Here is a 12,648-nt window from a genome sequence, read left to right as displayed (position 1 = left end):
CCTTAGAAAACTGGAAATAGAACTGCCATACGACCCAGCAATCCCACTGCTGGGCATACACACAGAGGAAACCAGAATTGAAAGAGACACGTGTACCCCAATGTTCATCGCAGCACTGTTTTCAATAGCCAGTACATGGAAGCAACCTAGATGTCCATCAGCAGATGAATGGATAAGAAAGCAGTGGTACATATACACAATGGAGTATTATTCAGCCATTAAAAATAATATGTTTGAATCAGTTCTAATGAGATAGATGAAACTGGGGCCTATTATACAGAGTGAAGTAAGCCATAAAGAAAAACACGAATACAGTATACTAACGCATATATATGGAATTTAGAAAGATGGTAATGATAACCCTGTATGTGAGACAGAAAAAGAGACACAGATGTATAAAACAGTCTTCTGGACTCTGTGGGAGAGGATGAGGGTAGGATGATTTGGGAGAATGGCATTGAAACATGTATATTATCATACATGAAACGAATCACCAGTCCAGGTTCGATGCATGATACAGGATGCTCAGGGGTGGTGCACTGGGATGACCCAGAGGGATGGTATGGGTGGGAGGGGGTTCAGGATGGGGAACACGTGTCGACCCGTGGCAGATTCATGTCAGTGTATGGCAAAACCAATACAATATTGTGAAGTAATTAGCCTTCAATCAAAATAAATAAATTATATTAAAAAAACAGGTACAAAGAAAGAATTTGTGTATATTTTTTATACAGACATTTGCAGTAGCAATAAAAATATAAGGGATTTAGGAATAAAATTTTAAAACTTTATTGAAAGAAATTAAAAACCTGAAACATCAAAAGATAAACCATGAAAAAAAAAAAGAATGTTCAAAATATGGTACAATTGCCCTCATTTCACATGCTAGTAAGGTTATACTCAAAATCCTTCAAGTTAGGCTTCAGCAGTATGTGAACAAAGAACTTTCAAATGTACAAGTTGGGTTTAGAAAAGGCAGAGGAATCAGAGATCAAATTACCAACATTCCTTGGATCATAGAGAAAGCAAGGGAATTCTAAAAAAAAAAAAAAAATCTGTTTTATTGACTATGCTAAAGCTTTGACTGTATGGATAACAACAAATTGTGGAAAATTCTTAACGAGGTGGGAATACCAGACCACTTTACCTCCTGAAAATCCTGCACGCATATCAAGAAGCAACACTTAGAACCAGACATGGAAAATTTGGTTCTAAATCACAAAAGGAGTACGTCAAGCTATATAATGTCACCTTGCTTATTTAACTTATATGAAGTCGCTTCAGTTCAGTTCACTCACTCAGTCATGTGTGACTCTTTGCGACCCCATGGACTGCAGTACGCCAGGCCTCCCTGAACATCACCAACTCCCAGAGTTTACTCAAACTAATATGCATTGAGTCCGTGATGCCATCCAACCATCTCATCCTCTGTTGTCCCCTTCTCCTTCTGCCTTCAATCTTTCCCAGCACCAGGGTCTTTTCAAATGAGTCAGTTCTTTGCATCAGGTGGCCAAAGTATTGGAGTTTTAGCTTCAGCATCAGTCCTTCCAATGAATATTCAGGACTAATTTCTTTTAGGATGGACTGGTTGGATATCCTGGCAGTTCAAGGGACTCTCAAGAGTTTTCTCCAACACCACAGTTCAAAAGCATCAATTCTTCGGAACTCAGCTGTCTTTATAGTCCAACTCTCACCCATACATGGCTACTGGAAAAACCATAGCTTTGACTAAGCAGACCTTTGTTGGCAAAGTAATGTCTCTGCTTTTTTAATATGCTGTCTAGGTTGATCATAACTTTCCTTCCAAGGAGTAAGCGTCTTTTAATTTTATGGCTGCAGTCACCATCTGTAGTGATTTTGGAGCCCAAGAAAATAAAGTCTGCCACGATTTCCACTGTTTTCCCATCTACTTGCCATGAAGTGAAGAGACCAAATGCCATGATCTTTGTTTTCTGAATGTTGAGTTTTGAGCCAACTTTTCCACTCTCCTTTTTCACTTTCATCAAGAGGCTCTTTAGTTCTTCAACTTTCTGTCATAAGGGTGATGTCATCTGCATATCTGGGGTTATTGATATTTCTCCCAGGAATCTTGATTCCAGCTTGTGCTTCATCTAGCCCAGTGTTCTCATGATGTACTCTGCATATAAGTTAAATAAGCAGGATGACAATATACAGCCTTGACATACTCCTTTTCCTATTTGGAATCAGTCTGTTGTTTCATGTCCAATTCTAACTGTTGCTTCCTGACCTGCATACAGATTTCTCAAGAGGCAGGTCAGGTAGTCTGGTATTCCCATCTCTTTCAGAATTTTCCACAGTTTATTGTGATCCACACAGTCAAAGGCTTTGGCATGTCAATAGAGCAGAAGTAGATGTTTTTCTGGAACTCTCTTGCTTTTTCAATGATCCACTGGATGTTGGCAATTTGATCTCTGGTTCCTCTGCCTTTTCTAAAACCAGCTTGAACATCAGGAAGTTCATGGTTCACATATTGTTGAAGCCTGACTTGGAGAATTTTGAGCATTACTTTACTAGCATGTGAGATGAGTGCAATTGTGTGGCAGTTTGAGTATTCTTTAGCATTGCCTTGGGATTGGAATGAAAACTGACCTTTTCCAGTCCTGTGGCCACTGCTAAGTTTTCCAAATTGGCTGGCATATTCAGTGCAGCACTTTCACAGCACCATCTTTTAGGATTTGAAATATCTCAACTGGAATTCCATCACCTCCACTAGCTTTGTTTGTGGTGATGCTTCCTAAGGACCACTGGATTTTGCATCCCAGGGTTTCTGGCTCTAGGTGAGTGATCACACCATAATGATTATCTGGGTCATGAATATCTTTTTTGTACAGTTCTTCTGTGTATTCTTGCCACTTCTTAATATCTTCTGCTTCTGTTAGGTCCTTACCATTTCTGTCCTTTATTGAGCCCATCTGTGCATGAAATGTTCCCTTGGTATGTCTAATTTTCTTGAAGAGATCTCAAGTCTTTCCCATTCTGTTGTTTTCCTCTATTTCTTTGCATTGACCACTGAGGAAGGCTTTCTTATCTCTCCTTGCTATTCTTTGGAACTCTGCATTCAAATGGGTATATTTTTCCTGTTCTCCTTTGGTTTTGGCTTCTCTTCTTTTCACAGCTATTTGTAAGGCCTCCTCAGACAGCCATTTTGCTTTTTTGCATTTCTTTTTTGGAAGGATGGTCTTGATCCCTGTCTCCTGTACAATGTCACAAATCTCCACCCATAGTTCATCAGGCACTCTATCAGATCTAGTCCCTTAAATCTATTTCTCACTTGCACTGTATAATCGGAAGGGATTTGCTTTAGCTCATACCTGAATGATCTAGTGGTTTTCCCTACTTTCTTCAATTTAAGTCTGAATTTGGCAATAAGGAGTTCATGATCTGAGCCACAGTCAGCTCCCAGTCTTGTTTTTGCTGGTTGTATAGAGCTTCTCCATCTTTGGCTGCAAAGAATATAATCAATCTGATTTCTGTGTTGACCCTCTGATGATGTCCATGTGTAGAGTCTTCTCTTGTGCTGCTGAAGAGAGTGTTTACTATGACCAGTGTGTTCTCTCGGCAAAACTCTATGCAGAGTACATCATGCAAAATGATGGGCTGGATGAAACACAAGCTGGAATCAAGATTGCCAGAAGAAATAACAATCAACAGCCTCAGATACTTAGATGACACCACTCTCACGGCATAAAGTGAAGGGGAACTAAAAAGCCCCTTGATAAGCATGAAAGAGGAGAGTGAAAAAGCTGGCTTAAAACTCAACATTCAAAAAGCTAAGATCATAGCATCTGGCCCCATCACTTCATGGCAAATAGAAGGAGAAAAAGTGGAAGCAGTGACAGATTTTATTTTCTTGGGCTCCAAAATCACTGCAGATGGTGACTGCAGCCATGAAAAGACATGTGCTCCTTGGACAAAAAGATGTGCCAAACCTAGACTGTGTATTAAAAAGCAGAGACATTACTTTGCCAACAAAGGTCCATTTAGGTAAAGCTATGGTGTTTCCAGTAGTCATGTACATGTGTGAGAGTTGGATCACAAAGAAGCCTGAGAGCCAAAGAATTGATGCTTTCAAACTCTTGAGTCCCTTCGACTTCAAGGAGACCAAACCAGTCAATCCAAAGGAAATCAACCCCCAATATTCATTCATTGGAAAGACTGATGCTGAAGTTGAAGCTTCAATACTTTGGCCACCTGATGCAAAGAGTCAACTCACTGGAAAAGACTCTGATGCTGGGAAAGATTGGAAGTAAAAGGAGAAGAGGAAGGCAGAGAATGAGATGGTTGGATGGTATCTCCAACTCAATGGATATGAATTTTAACAAACTTTGGGAGATAGTGAAGGACAGGGAAGCCTGCCGTACTGCAGTCCATTGGGTTGCATAAAGGCAGACACAGCTTAGCAACTAAAAACAACAGCAACAACAGTGTATACTTTTAAAACCTATATGCATAGGTAAAAATTCAGATTAAAATGATATAAACCTGTGATAATAATTGTTTGGAATGATGATAGATGATTCTGTTACTCCTTTGTTTAATTTTCTTTTTTCTTTTTTTGCCTTTACCATGTATTGCTTTTGTAATAAGAATATAGAAACAAATGTATTTTTAAAGACCTGAATATAAACAAGACCATTTCTTAGAAAACATATAAAACATATTTTTAATAATCTTACATTTCTATAAGATTTTGCATGTAATACTTTTCCATACAGTATTGTCTGAAGCCTTTGTAATATATCTATTATTCATCCCAATTAAGGATGAAGAAACTAAGTTACTTCAACAAAATCATCCCACTGATAAATGACAAGTGTGTTAATTGCTTCAGTCATCTCTGACTTTTTGCAACCCCATGGATTATAGCCTACCAGGTTCCTCTGTCCATGGAATTCTCCAGACAAGGATACTCAAGTGGGAGCCAGTCCTTTCTCCAGGGGATTTTCCCTACCCAGGGATAGAACCCAGGTCTCCTACGTTGCAAGCAGATTCTTTACCATCTGAGCCACCAGGGGAGGTTCTGTCTTAAATGCAGTTCTTCTGAGTTTAAGGCCATGGCCTTTTCCAACTGCGCTGAGAGCTGCCTCCCACTTAATCCCTGCATGGCAGTAAAAGAAGCAAACCAAGCATTAAAATACAGTAACTTCAGCATTTCTGCTCCAGAGGCTTGTAGGAGCAAGCCTGTATATCATTATTTTTCATTTAATCGAGTTTTTTAATGACAAATTTTGACTGCAAACTCTTTCCAGAGTGAAGAGTTCAAATTAAAATGTCAGTTTTGATTCAGTGAAGATGCTTTACTTTCAAAATATTTAAGGAAAATATTTTCATTAAAACCAGGATGATTGGATGTTAGGGGATATAAATATCATAACAAGTTCCACCATTTAGTAAAAAGATTTCAGGCCTCATTAGACAAATCCTGAAACTTTGTAACAAAGGAAAACATTCATCTCATTAAAAATATACACATGCATGTATAATATATTTACCTAAATATTTAAAACATATGCAGTAAGTTCAAGATCTGGATACTTTAGTTTGTCAATGCCTATGACAAATAATCCAATCTGCTGATAAGCAGTCTCCAACAATTATTGACAAGGACAGCATCTATTAGACTTCTGTGCACTAGTAGCTGTCTCACTGATGAATTGCTATGCATACTGCTAAGTCTCATTTCTTTCCATATATACATATTAACTCCTTTGTAGTTCTTTTTTAAATAGGAGATAGATGTAGACTTTTGAGGTTCATTTTAGTCTAGATTGATATTCTTCAGACAAAACAAAATTTCTATTAAAAAAAAAAACAACAACACAATTTTTAATACCCCAGCATCCTACACCAAAACGGTGGATCATATCACAGATAATTTTATTAGAGTCAGGCCTTATGGGCAGTTTTCATTTGAATTTAAAACTTCACCCATAATTGGGTAGAGATCTCTTCAACCATGGTGCAAAGGTCAACACTGTCTTAAGAGGAGAGGCTTTTGCACAAATTCCATTTCACCTCTCTTTCTTTCTCTCTTCCAGGATCTAGAATGATCCCAGCCAATATTTTCCTCTCTCAGCAGCATCACCATTTGCCTTCACATTTCTCTGCAATGTTCAAAAAGGATAAGGAAAGGGCTTCTTTAGTTCTTCCTACTCCGAGGATTTCTAAATACTCTTCTGCAACCCATGGAAACTAAATCAAAGCAGAAGCTGTAGTTTATTCTGCTGTCCTAGCATTGCACTACCTACCCTGCTCTCTCCCACCTGTCCTGTTAGCCTTCATCTTTATTTTCTCTCTCTCACCACTAAGTCTCCTTGAGATTTCTCCAACATGATAAAGGAGGTCTCCCAACAAGGGTTTCTCATTGGGAGGGTGATAATCCACACTCTGGATTATCACAATCTCTGCTGCTTGCTTTGTTTTACTATGCAGACCACAGCAAGGCCTTTCCTTAGACATGCACATGGCTTATTAAGGGTTTTATACATACAAGGCTTAAAAGTGGTATCCTTGCATGTATAAAGTCATTCAAAAAGCACAATAAAACTATTTTAACTGATTTGATCCCATTGCCAAAATACTTAAAAACAAGTCATCTACTGAATTTAACCAGAATGCTTTGAAAGTGAAAGTGAAAGTCTCTCAGTTGTGTCCGACTCTTTGTGATCCCATGGACTATATAGTCCATGGAATTCTCCAGGCCAGAATACTGGAGTGGGTAGCCTTTCCCTTCTCCAGGGGATCTTCCTAACCCAGGGATCAAACCCAGGTCTCCCACATTGTGGGCAGATTCTTTACCAGCTGAGCCACAAAGGAAGCTTTAACCATTGTATTTAGACATGGCAAATCATGATTGGACAGATCCACTAGAAACTGAAGCAAAGAGGGTATGGTAATGTTGAATTCCAGAAGGGTTCTCTTAGTCAATCCAAAATTCAAGTAATAATTATTTATAGAGAACTTAGATTCCAGTACTATTTGAAATTCACCAAATATTCCACCAGAAACATAAGACAAGTTAGAGGAGAATTCAGGAGAAGCATACATAAAGAATTTAGAGAACAAAAACACAAAACAGTGTAAAATTAAAAGGCAATACCTGTGGCAGATTCATGTTGATGTATGGCAAAACCAATACAATATTGTAAAGTAATTAACCTCCAATTAAAATAAATAAATTTATATTTAAAAAGAAAAAAAAAAGGCAATCACCAAGGTAATAGCAGAGATACTAGAGAAATTCTTATAAGTGAAATACTAGGCAATTGGATGAGGATATGGAACTCAAAATGAACTATTGTGGATTAAAAAAAAATGTTTCAGGAAAGGACATGAGAAAGGACACAAAGTTGAAACTAATAACCATGTAAGGGACTAGAACTAAACATTATAAGAAGTAGATGACTTTCTCGTGTATCTGTTTCAAACAGTCTCACATGGGGAAACTCAAAGTAGCCATAAATCTTCCCTTCCAAGAGCTGAAGTCTATCTCTTCACTGCCTGGATCAGAGTTGTCACTATGGCTTCCTTTGGCCAGTAGAACCATAGCAAACATGCCACAGCAGAGAAATGAGTAAGAAACACTTGCATCTTGGAGCTTGCCTTTTATTATACTGGTATCCTATGACCATCATGGATGAAAAAGAATCCAAGCTAGCCTCCTGTAGGATGAAAGATGAAAAGACCCCAAGAAGTGAGGTGACACAGATAACAGACAGCTCCAGGCAAAAGCCTTCCAACTGCCAGGGATATAGTGAGGCCAAGCAGCCTGCCAGCTCACCATGGACACATGAGTAAGTAAGATCAGTGCAGCCAGCCCAGTGCACCTTGCCAATCCATGGAATTCACACACACACTCTCTTGAGTGTTTGTGTTTTCCTTCAAAATTACTATCTTCCAATTAATCACCTCCAAACTGATGACCCAGCTTTCAGCTTTTCCGTCCAAGCTACCTTAATCACTGCTGTCAGATTAACTTTTCAAAAGAGCTCATCTTTGATCCTCTCATTCTTCTGATACCAGGTTTCTAATAAGCATTCATTCATTCATACATTTATTGATCACCTGCTAGGTCCTGGCCACTAATCTAGAGGTAGGAAATACAGTTTTTGAAACATTGAACAAAATTTCTGTTCCACAAGATTAACATTTCAGCTCATCAGTTTCTATAGTAAAGGATCTCCAGTTACTCCACATATGATCACTGGGGGAGATTAATAGTGGTGTACTAAACATAAACAATAGAATGACAACCCACACATTGTTTAAATGGTTATCCATAGGGGGAAGAAGTATATAGGCTGGTGTAGTTTTGTTGTTTAGTTGCTAAGTCACGCCCGAATCTTTTGTGACCCCATGGGCTGTAGCCTGCAAGGCTCCTCTGTCCATGGGATTTCCCAGGCAAGAGGACTGGAGTGAACTGGTGGGACAGGCTAAATTACTTTGACAGTAACTTGATTTGTAAATTTAACATGGGAAACGTGTAAATATCCTATACAATTATAAAAGAAAATTAAACTTATAAATTAGCCTCTGTAAATGAAAATAAAATGGGCTTTAATAAATAACCACTTGCTGGTGCAATCAAATGGATAAACTGACTGTGGGCTTCCCAGGAGCTCAGTGGTAAAGAATCTGCCTGCAATGCAAGAGACACAGGAGACACGGGTTCGATCCCTAGGTCAGAAAGATCCCCTGGAGGAGGAAATGACAACCCACTCCAGTATTCTTGTCTGGAGAACCCCATGAACAGATGAGCCTGGCGGGCTACAGTCCATGGGGTCACAAAGAGTTGGACATGACTGAAGCGACTGAGCAGGCATACAAACTGACTGTAACCCCTAGTGGCATATACACTAAGAATAAAAAGATAACGAAGGTTCCAGTAACAATATTATTAGAAAAGAGGTGTTTGTTGTTAATCTGAAACTTTTGTGTGATCACTACAAGTCAAAGCAAATGGCTTATTATAAAATATTCTTCTAACATTCCTCATATCATTGAAAACTGGGATTCAGGAGAGACTTAGGGAAAAAACATACTGACATAAAACAAACCCTGTGGTGCTGAGTTTGAATGGAATGTATCTATAGATCTTTGAGGTGAGAGTATCTTAGAAAATAAAATCTTCTCTGGCACTTTCCATTTAAAAGGCTTGATACAGCCACTATGGAAGACGGTATGGAGATTCCTTAAAAATCTAGGAATAAAACCACCATATGACCCAGCAACCCCACTCCTAGGCATATACCCTGAGGAAACTGAAACTGAAAAAGACACATGTATTCCATTGTAAGAAAAATAAATAAATAAATAAAAGGCTTAGAAACATGGCCTAATAGCAGTGCAAACCACTAGTATCCAGCATGTAATCTTAAAATATGGTTTCTTAATGAAAGATATCAAAGCTCCACCTCAGGTTTGGACAGGAAGTGTCCTAGACGATCCTGACACATTCTGTCATACTAGAAAGTAAATAAGGTTTTAAATACTATTAAGGAGAAGGAAATGGCAACCCACTCCAGTGTTCTTTCCTGGAGAATCTCAGGGACAGGGGAGCCTGGTGGGCTGCCGTCCTTGGGGTCGCACAGAGTCAGACACAACTGAAGCGACTTAGCGGCAGCAGCAGCAGCAGCAGCCAAGGTCATGTCAGAAGAACTCTGGAGCCAAACTAAGAAGTCCCTACCAGGCAAAGAAAGACCTGAGAATCAGTAACAGTAACATTGCAATGGCCTGGAATATGCCAAACATGTTTAAATTCAGAGTAATACTAAATAAACTAACTAAATAATTGAATTTACTGTACGATGCTAATGAACAAATTCATTATTTTTAAAACTGGTAAATAAGGAAAAGAATCATGTATCCTGCTTTTCCTGTCTAGACTGTACCACTTTTTAAGCAACTAGCAGATGAAAGAAAATGTCTCTTTATAGAAGCATTTCAACAAGTTAATGAGAGATGATAGAATATCATCATTTTGCAATTTCTGTTAAATTAATGGATCAAGGCATTGCTCATCAGTGGTTGCTAACATATTAATAAGAGAAGCAAACAGATATCAAGTGCTTCTAATGAAAGAACACATCATTACCTAGATATTGGTCTTGAAAAAAAAAACAACTGGAACGCAAATCTTTTAAAACCTATAGATCCAACTATAAATAACTAGAAAATATGCTAAACATGTTTCATATGCTAGTATGCAGAAACGGTATGGACCTAACAGAAGCAGAAGACATTAAGAAGAGGTGGCAAGAGTACACAGAAGAACTGTACAAAAAAGATCTTCAGGACCCAGATAATCATGATGGTGTGATCACTGACCTAGAGCCAGACATCGTGGAATGTGAAGTCAAGTGGGCCTTAGGAAGCATCATTATGAACAAAGCTGGAGGAGATGATGCAATTCCAGCTCAGCTATTTCAAATCCTAAAAGATGATGCTGTGAAAGTGCTGCACTCAATATGCCAGCAAATGTGGAAAACTCAGCAGTGGCCACAGGACTGGAAAAGGTCAGTTTTCATTCCAATCCCAAAGAAAGGCAATGCCAAAGAATGTTCAAATTACTGTACAATTACACTCATCTCACACACTAGCAAAGTGATGCTCAAAAATCTCTAAGTCAGGCTTCAATAGTACGTGAACCAAGAACTCCCAGATGGTCAAGCTGGATTTAGAAAAAGCAGAGGAACCAGAGATCAAATTGCCAACATTTGCTGAATCATAGAGAAAGTAAGAAAATTCCTGAAAAACATCTACTTCTGCTTCATTGACTATGCCAAAGCATTTGACTGTGTGGATCACAAAAAACTATGGAAAATTCATAAAGAGATGTGAATATCAGATCACCTGACCTGCCTCCTGAGAAATCTGTTATGTAGGTCAATAAGCAACAGTTGGAGAAGGCAATGGCACCCCACTCCAGTACTCTTGCTTGGAAAATCCCATGGATGGAGAAGCCTGGTAGGCTGCAGTCCATGGGGTCGCTAAGAGTCGGACACGACTGAGAGATTTCACTTTCACTTTTCACTTTCCTGCATTGGAGAAGGAAATGGCAACCCACTCCAGTGTTCTTGCCTGGAGAATCCCAGGAACGGGGGAGCCTGGTGGGCTGCTGTCTATGGGGTTGCACAGAGTCGGACATGACTGAAACGACTTAGCAAGCAACAGTTAGAACCAGACAGGGAACAATGGATTGGTTCCAAATTGGGAAAGGAGTAAGTCAAGGCTATATATTGTCACCCTGCTTATTTAATTTACATGCAGAGGACATCATGCAAAGTGCCAGAATGGATGAAACAGAAGCGGAAATCAAGACTGCTGGGAGAAATATCAACAACCTGAGATGTGCAGATGACACTACCCTTATAGCATAAAGTGAAGAAGAACTAAAGAGCCTCTTGATGAAGGTGAAAGAGGAGAGTGAAAGAGCTAGCTTAAAACTCAACATTCAAAAAACAAAGTTCATGGCTTCCAGTCCCATGACTTCATGGCAAATAGATGGAGAAACAATGGAAACAGTGAGAGACTTTATTTTCTTGGGCTCCAAAATCACTGCAGATGGTGACTACAGCCATGAATTTAAAAGACGCTTGCTCCTTGGAAGAAAAGCTATGACAAACCTAGACAGCATATTAAAATCAGAGACATTACTTTGCCAACAAAGGTCCTTATAGTCCAATTCGGTTTTTTCCAGTAGTCATATATGGATGTGAGAGTTGGACCATAAAGAAAGTTGAGTGCCAAAGAATTGATGCTTTTGAATTGTGGTGATGGAGAAGATCCTTGAGAGTCCCTTGGACCGCAAGAGGATCAAAACCAGTTGGAAATATGTCCTAAATGGTCAGTGGAAGGACTAATGCTGAAGCTACAGCTCCAATACTTTGGCCACTTGATGTGAAGAACTGACTCATTAGAAAAGACACTTATGCTGGGAAAGAAAAGATTGAAGGCAGGAGAGGATGGGGACAACAGAGGATGAGATGGTTGGATGGCATCACTGACTCTATCACCAACTCTATGGACATGAGTTTGAGCAAACTCTGGGAGTTGGTGATGGACAGGGAAGCCTGGCATGTTGCAGTACAGGGGGTTGCAGAGTCAGACATGAATAAGTTATTGAACAGATGATAAATGATACCATAGGAAAGAAACCAGCAAAATGCAGAGTAAAGAAAATTTGGTAGAACAGTCTAGTTTTTCAAACAAAGAGAGAGAGAAATGGAGAGGGAATATTATATATTAAAAGAGATATACCAGCCAACATTATTGTGTTGCTGTTGTTCAGTCACTAAGCCATTTCTGACTCTTGGAGACCCAGAGCAGCACACCAGGCTTTCTTGTCCTTCATAATCTCCCAGCATTTGCTCAGAGTCATGTCCATTGAGCTGGTGATGCTATCTAACCATCAAAATTCTAATTCAATCTGTAGAAAACTGTGCACCAACACTCACACTGATGAAACAGTAACCAATTAAAACACAACTGGCTATCTCATGATATTATAAAAGTATGGTATCATTGTATGTCCTTATTTAGCAATACAAACTGAAATGTTGCAGCTTCCCTGGAAGCTCAGCAGTAAAAATCTGCCTGCTAATGCAGGAGACACAGGAGATGTGGGTT

The sequence above is a fragment of the Bos mutus genome, chromosome 20 (genome assembly GCF_027580195.1).
Source record: "Bos mutus isolate GX-2022 chromosome 20, NWIPB_WYAK_1.1, whole genome shotgun sequence".
Lineage (NCBI taxonomy): Eukaryota > Metazoa > Chordata > Mammalia > Artiodactyla > Bovidae > Bos > Bos mutus.
The sequence above is the reverse complement of the archived record's forward strand: the minus strand, read 5'-3'. Positions refer to the sequence as shown.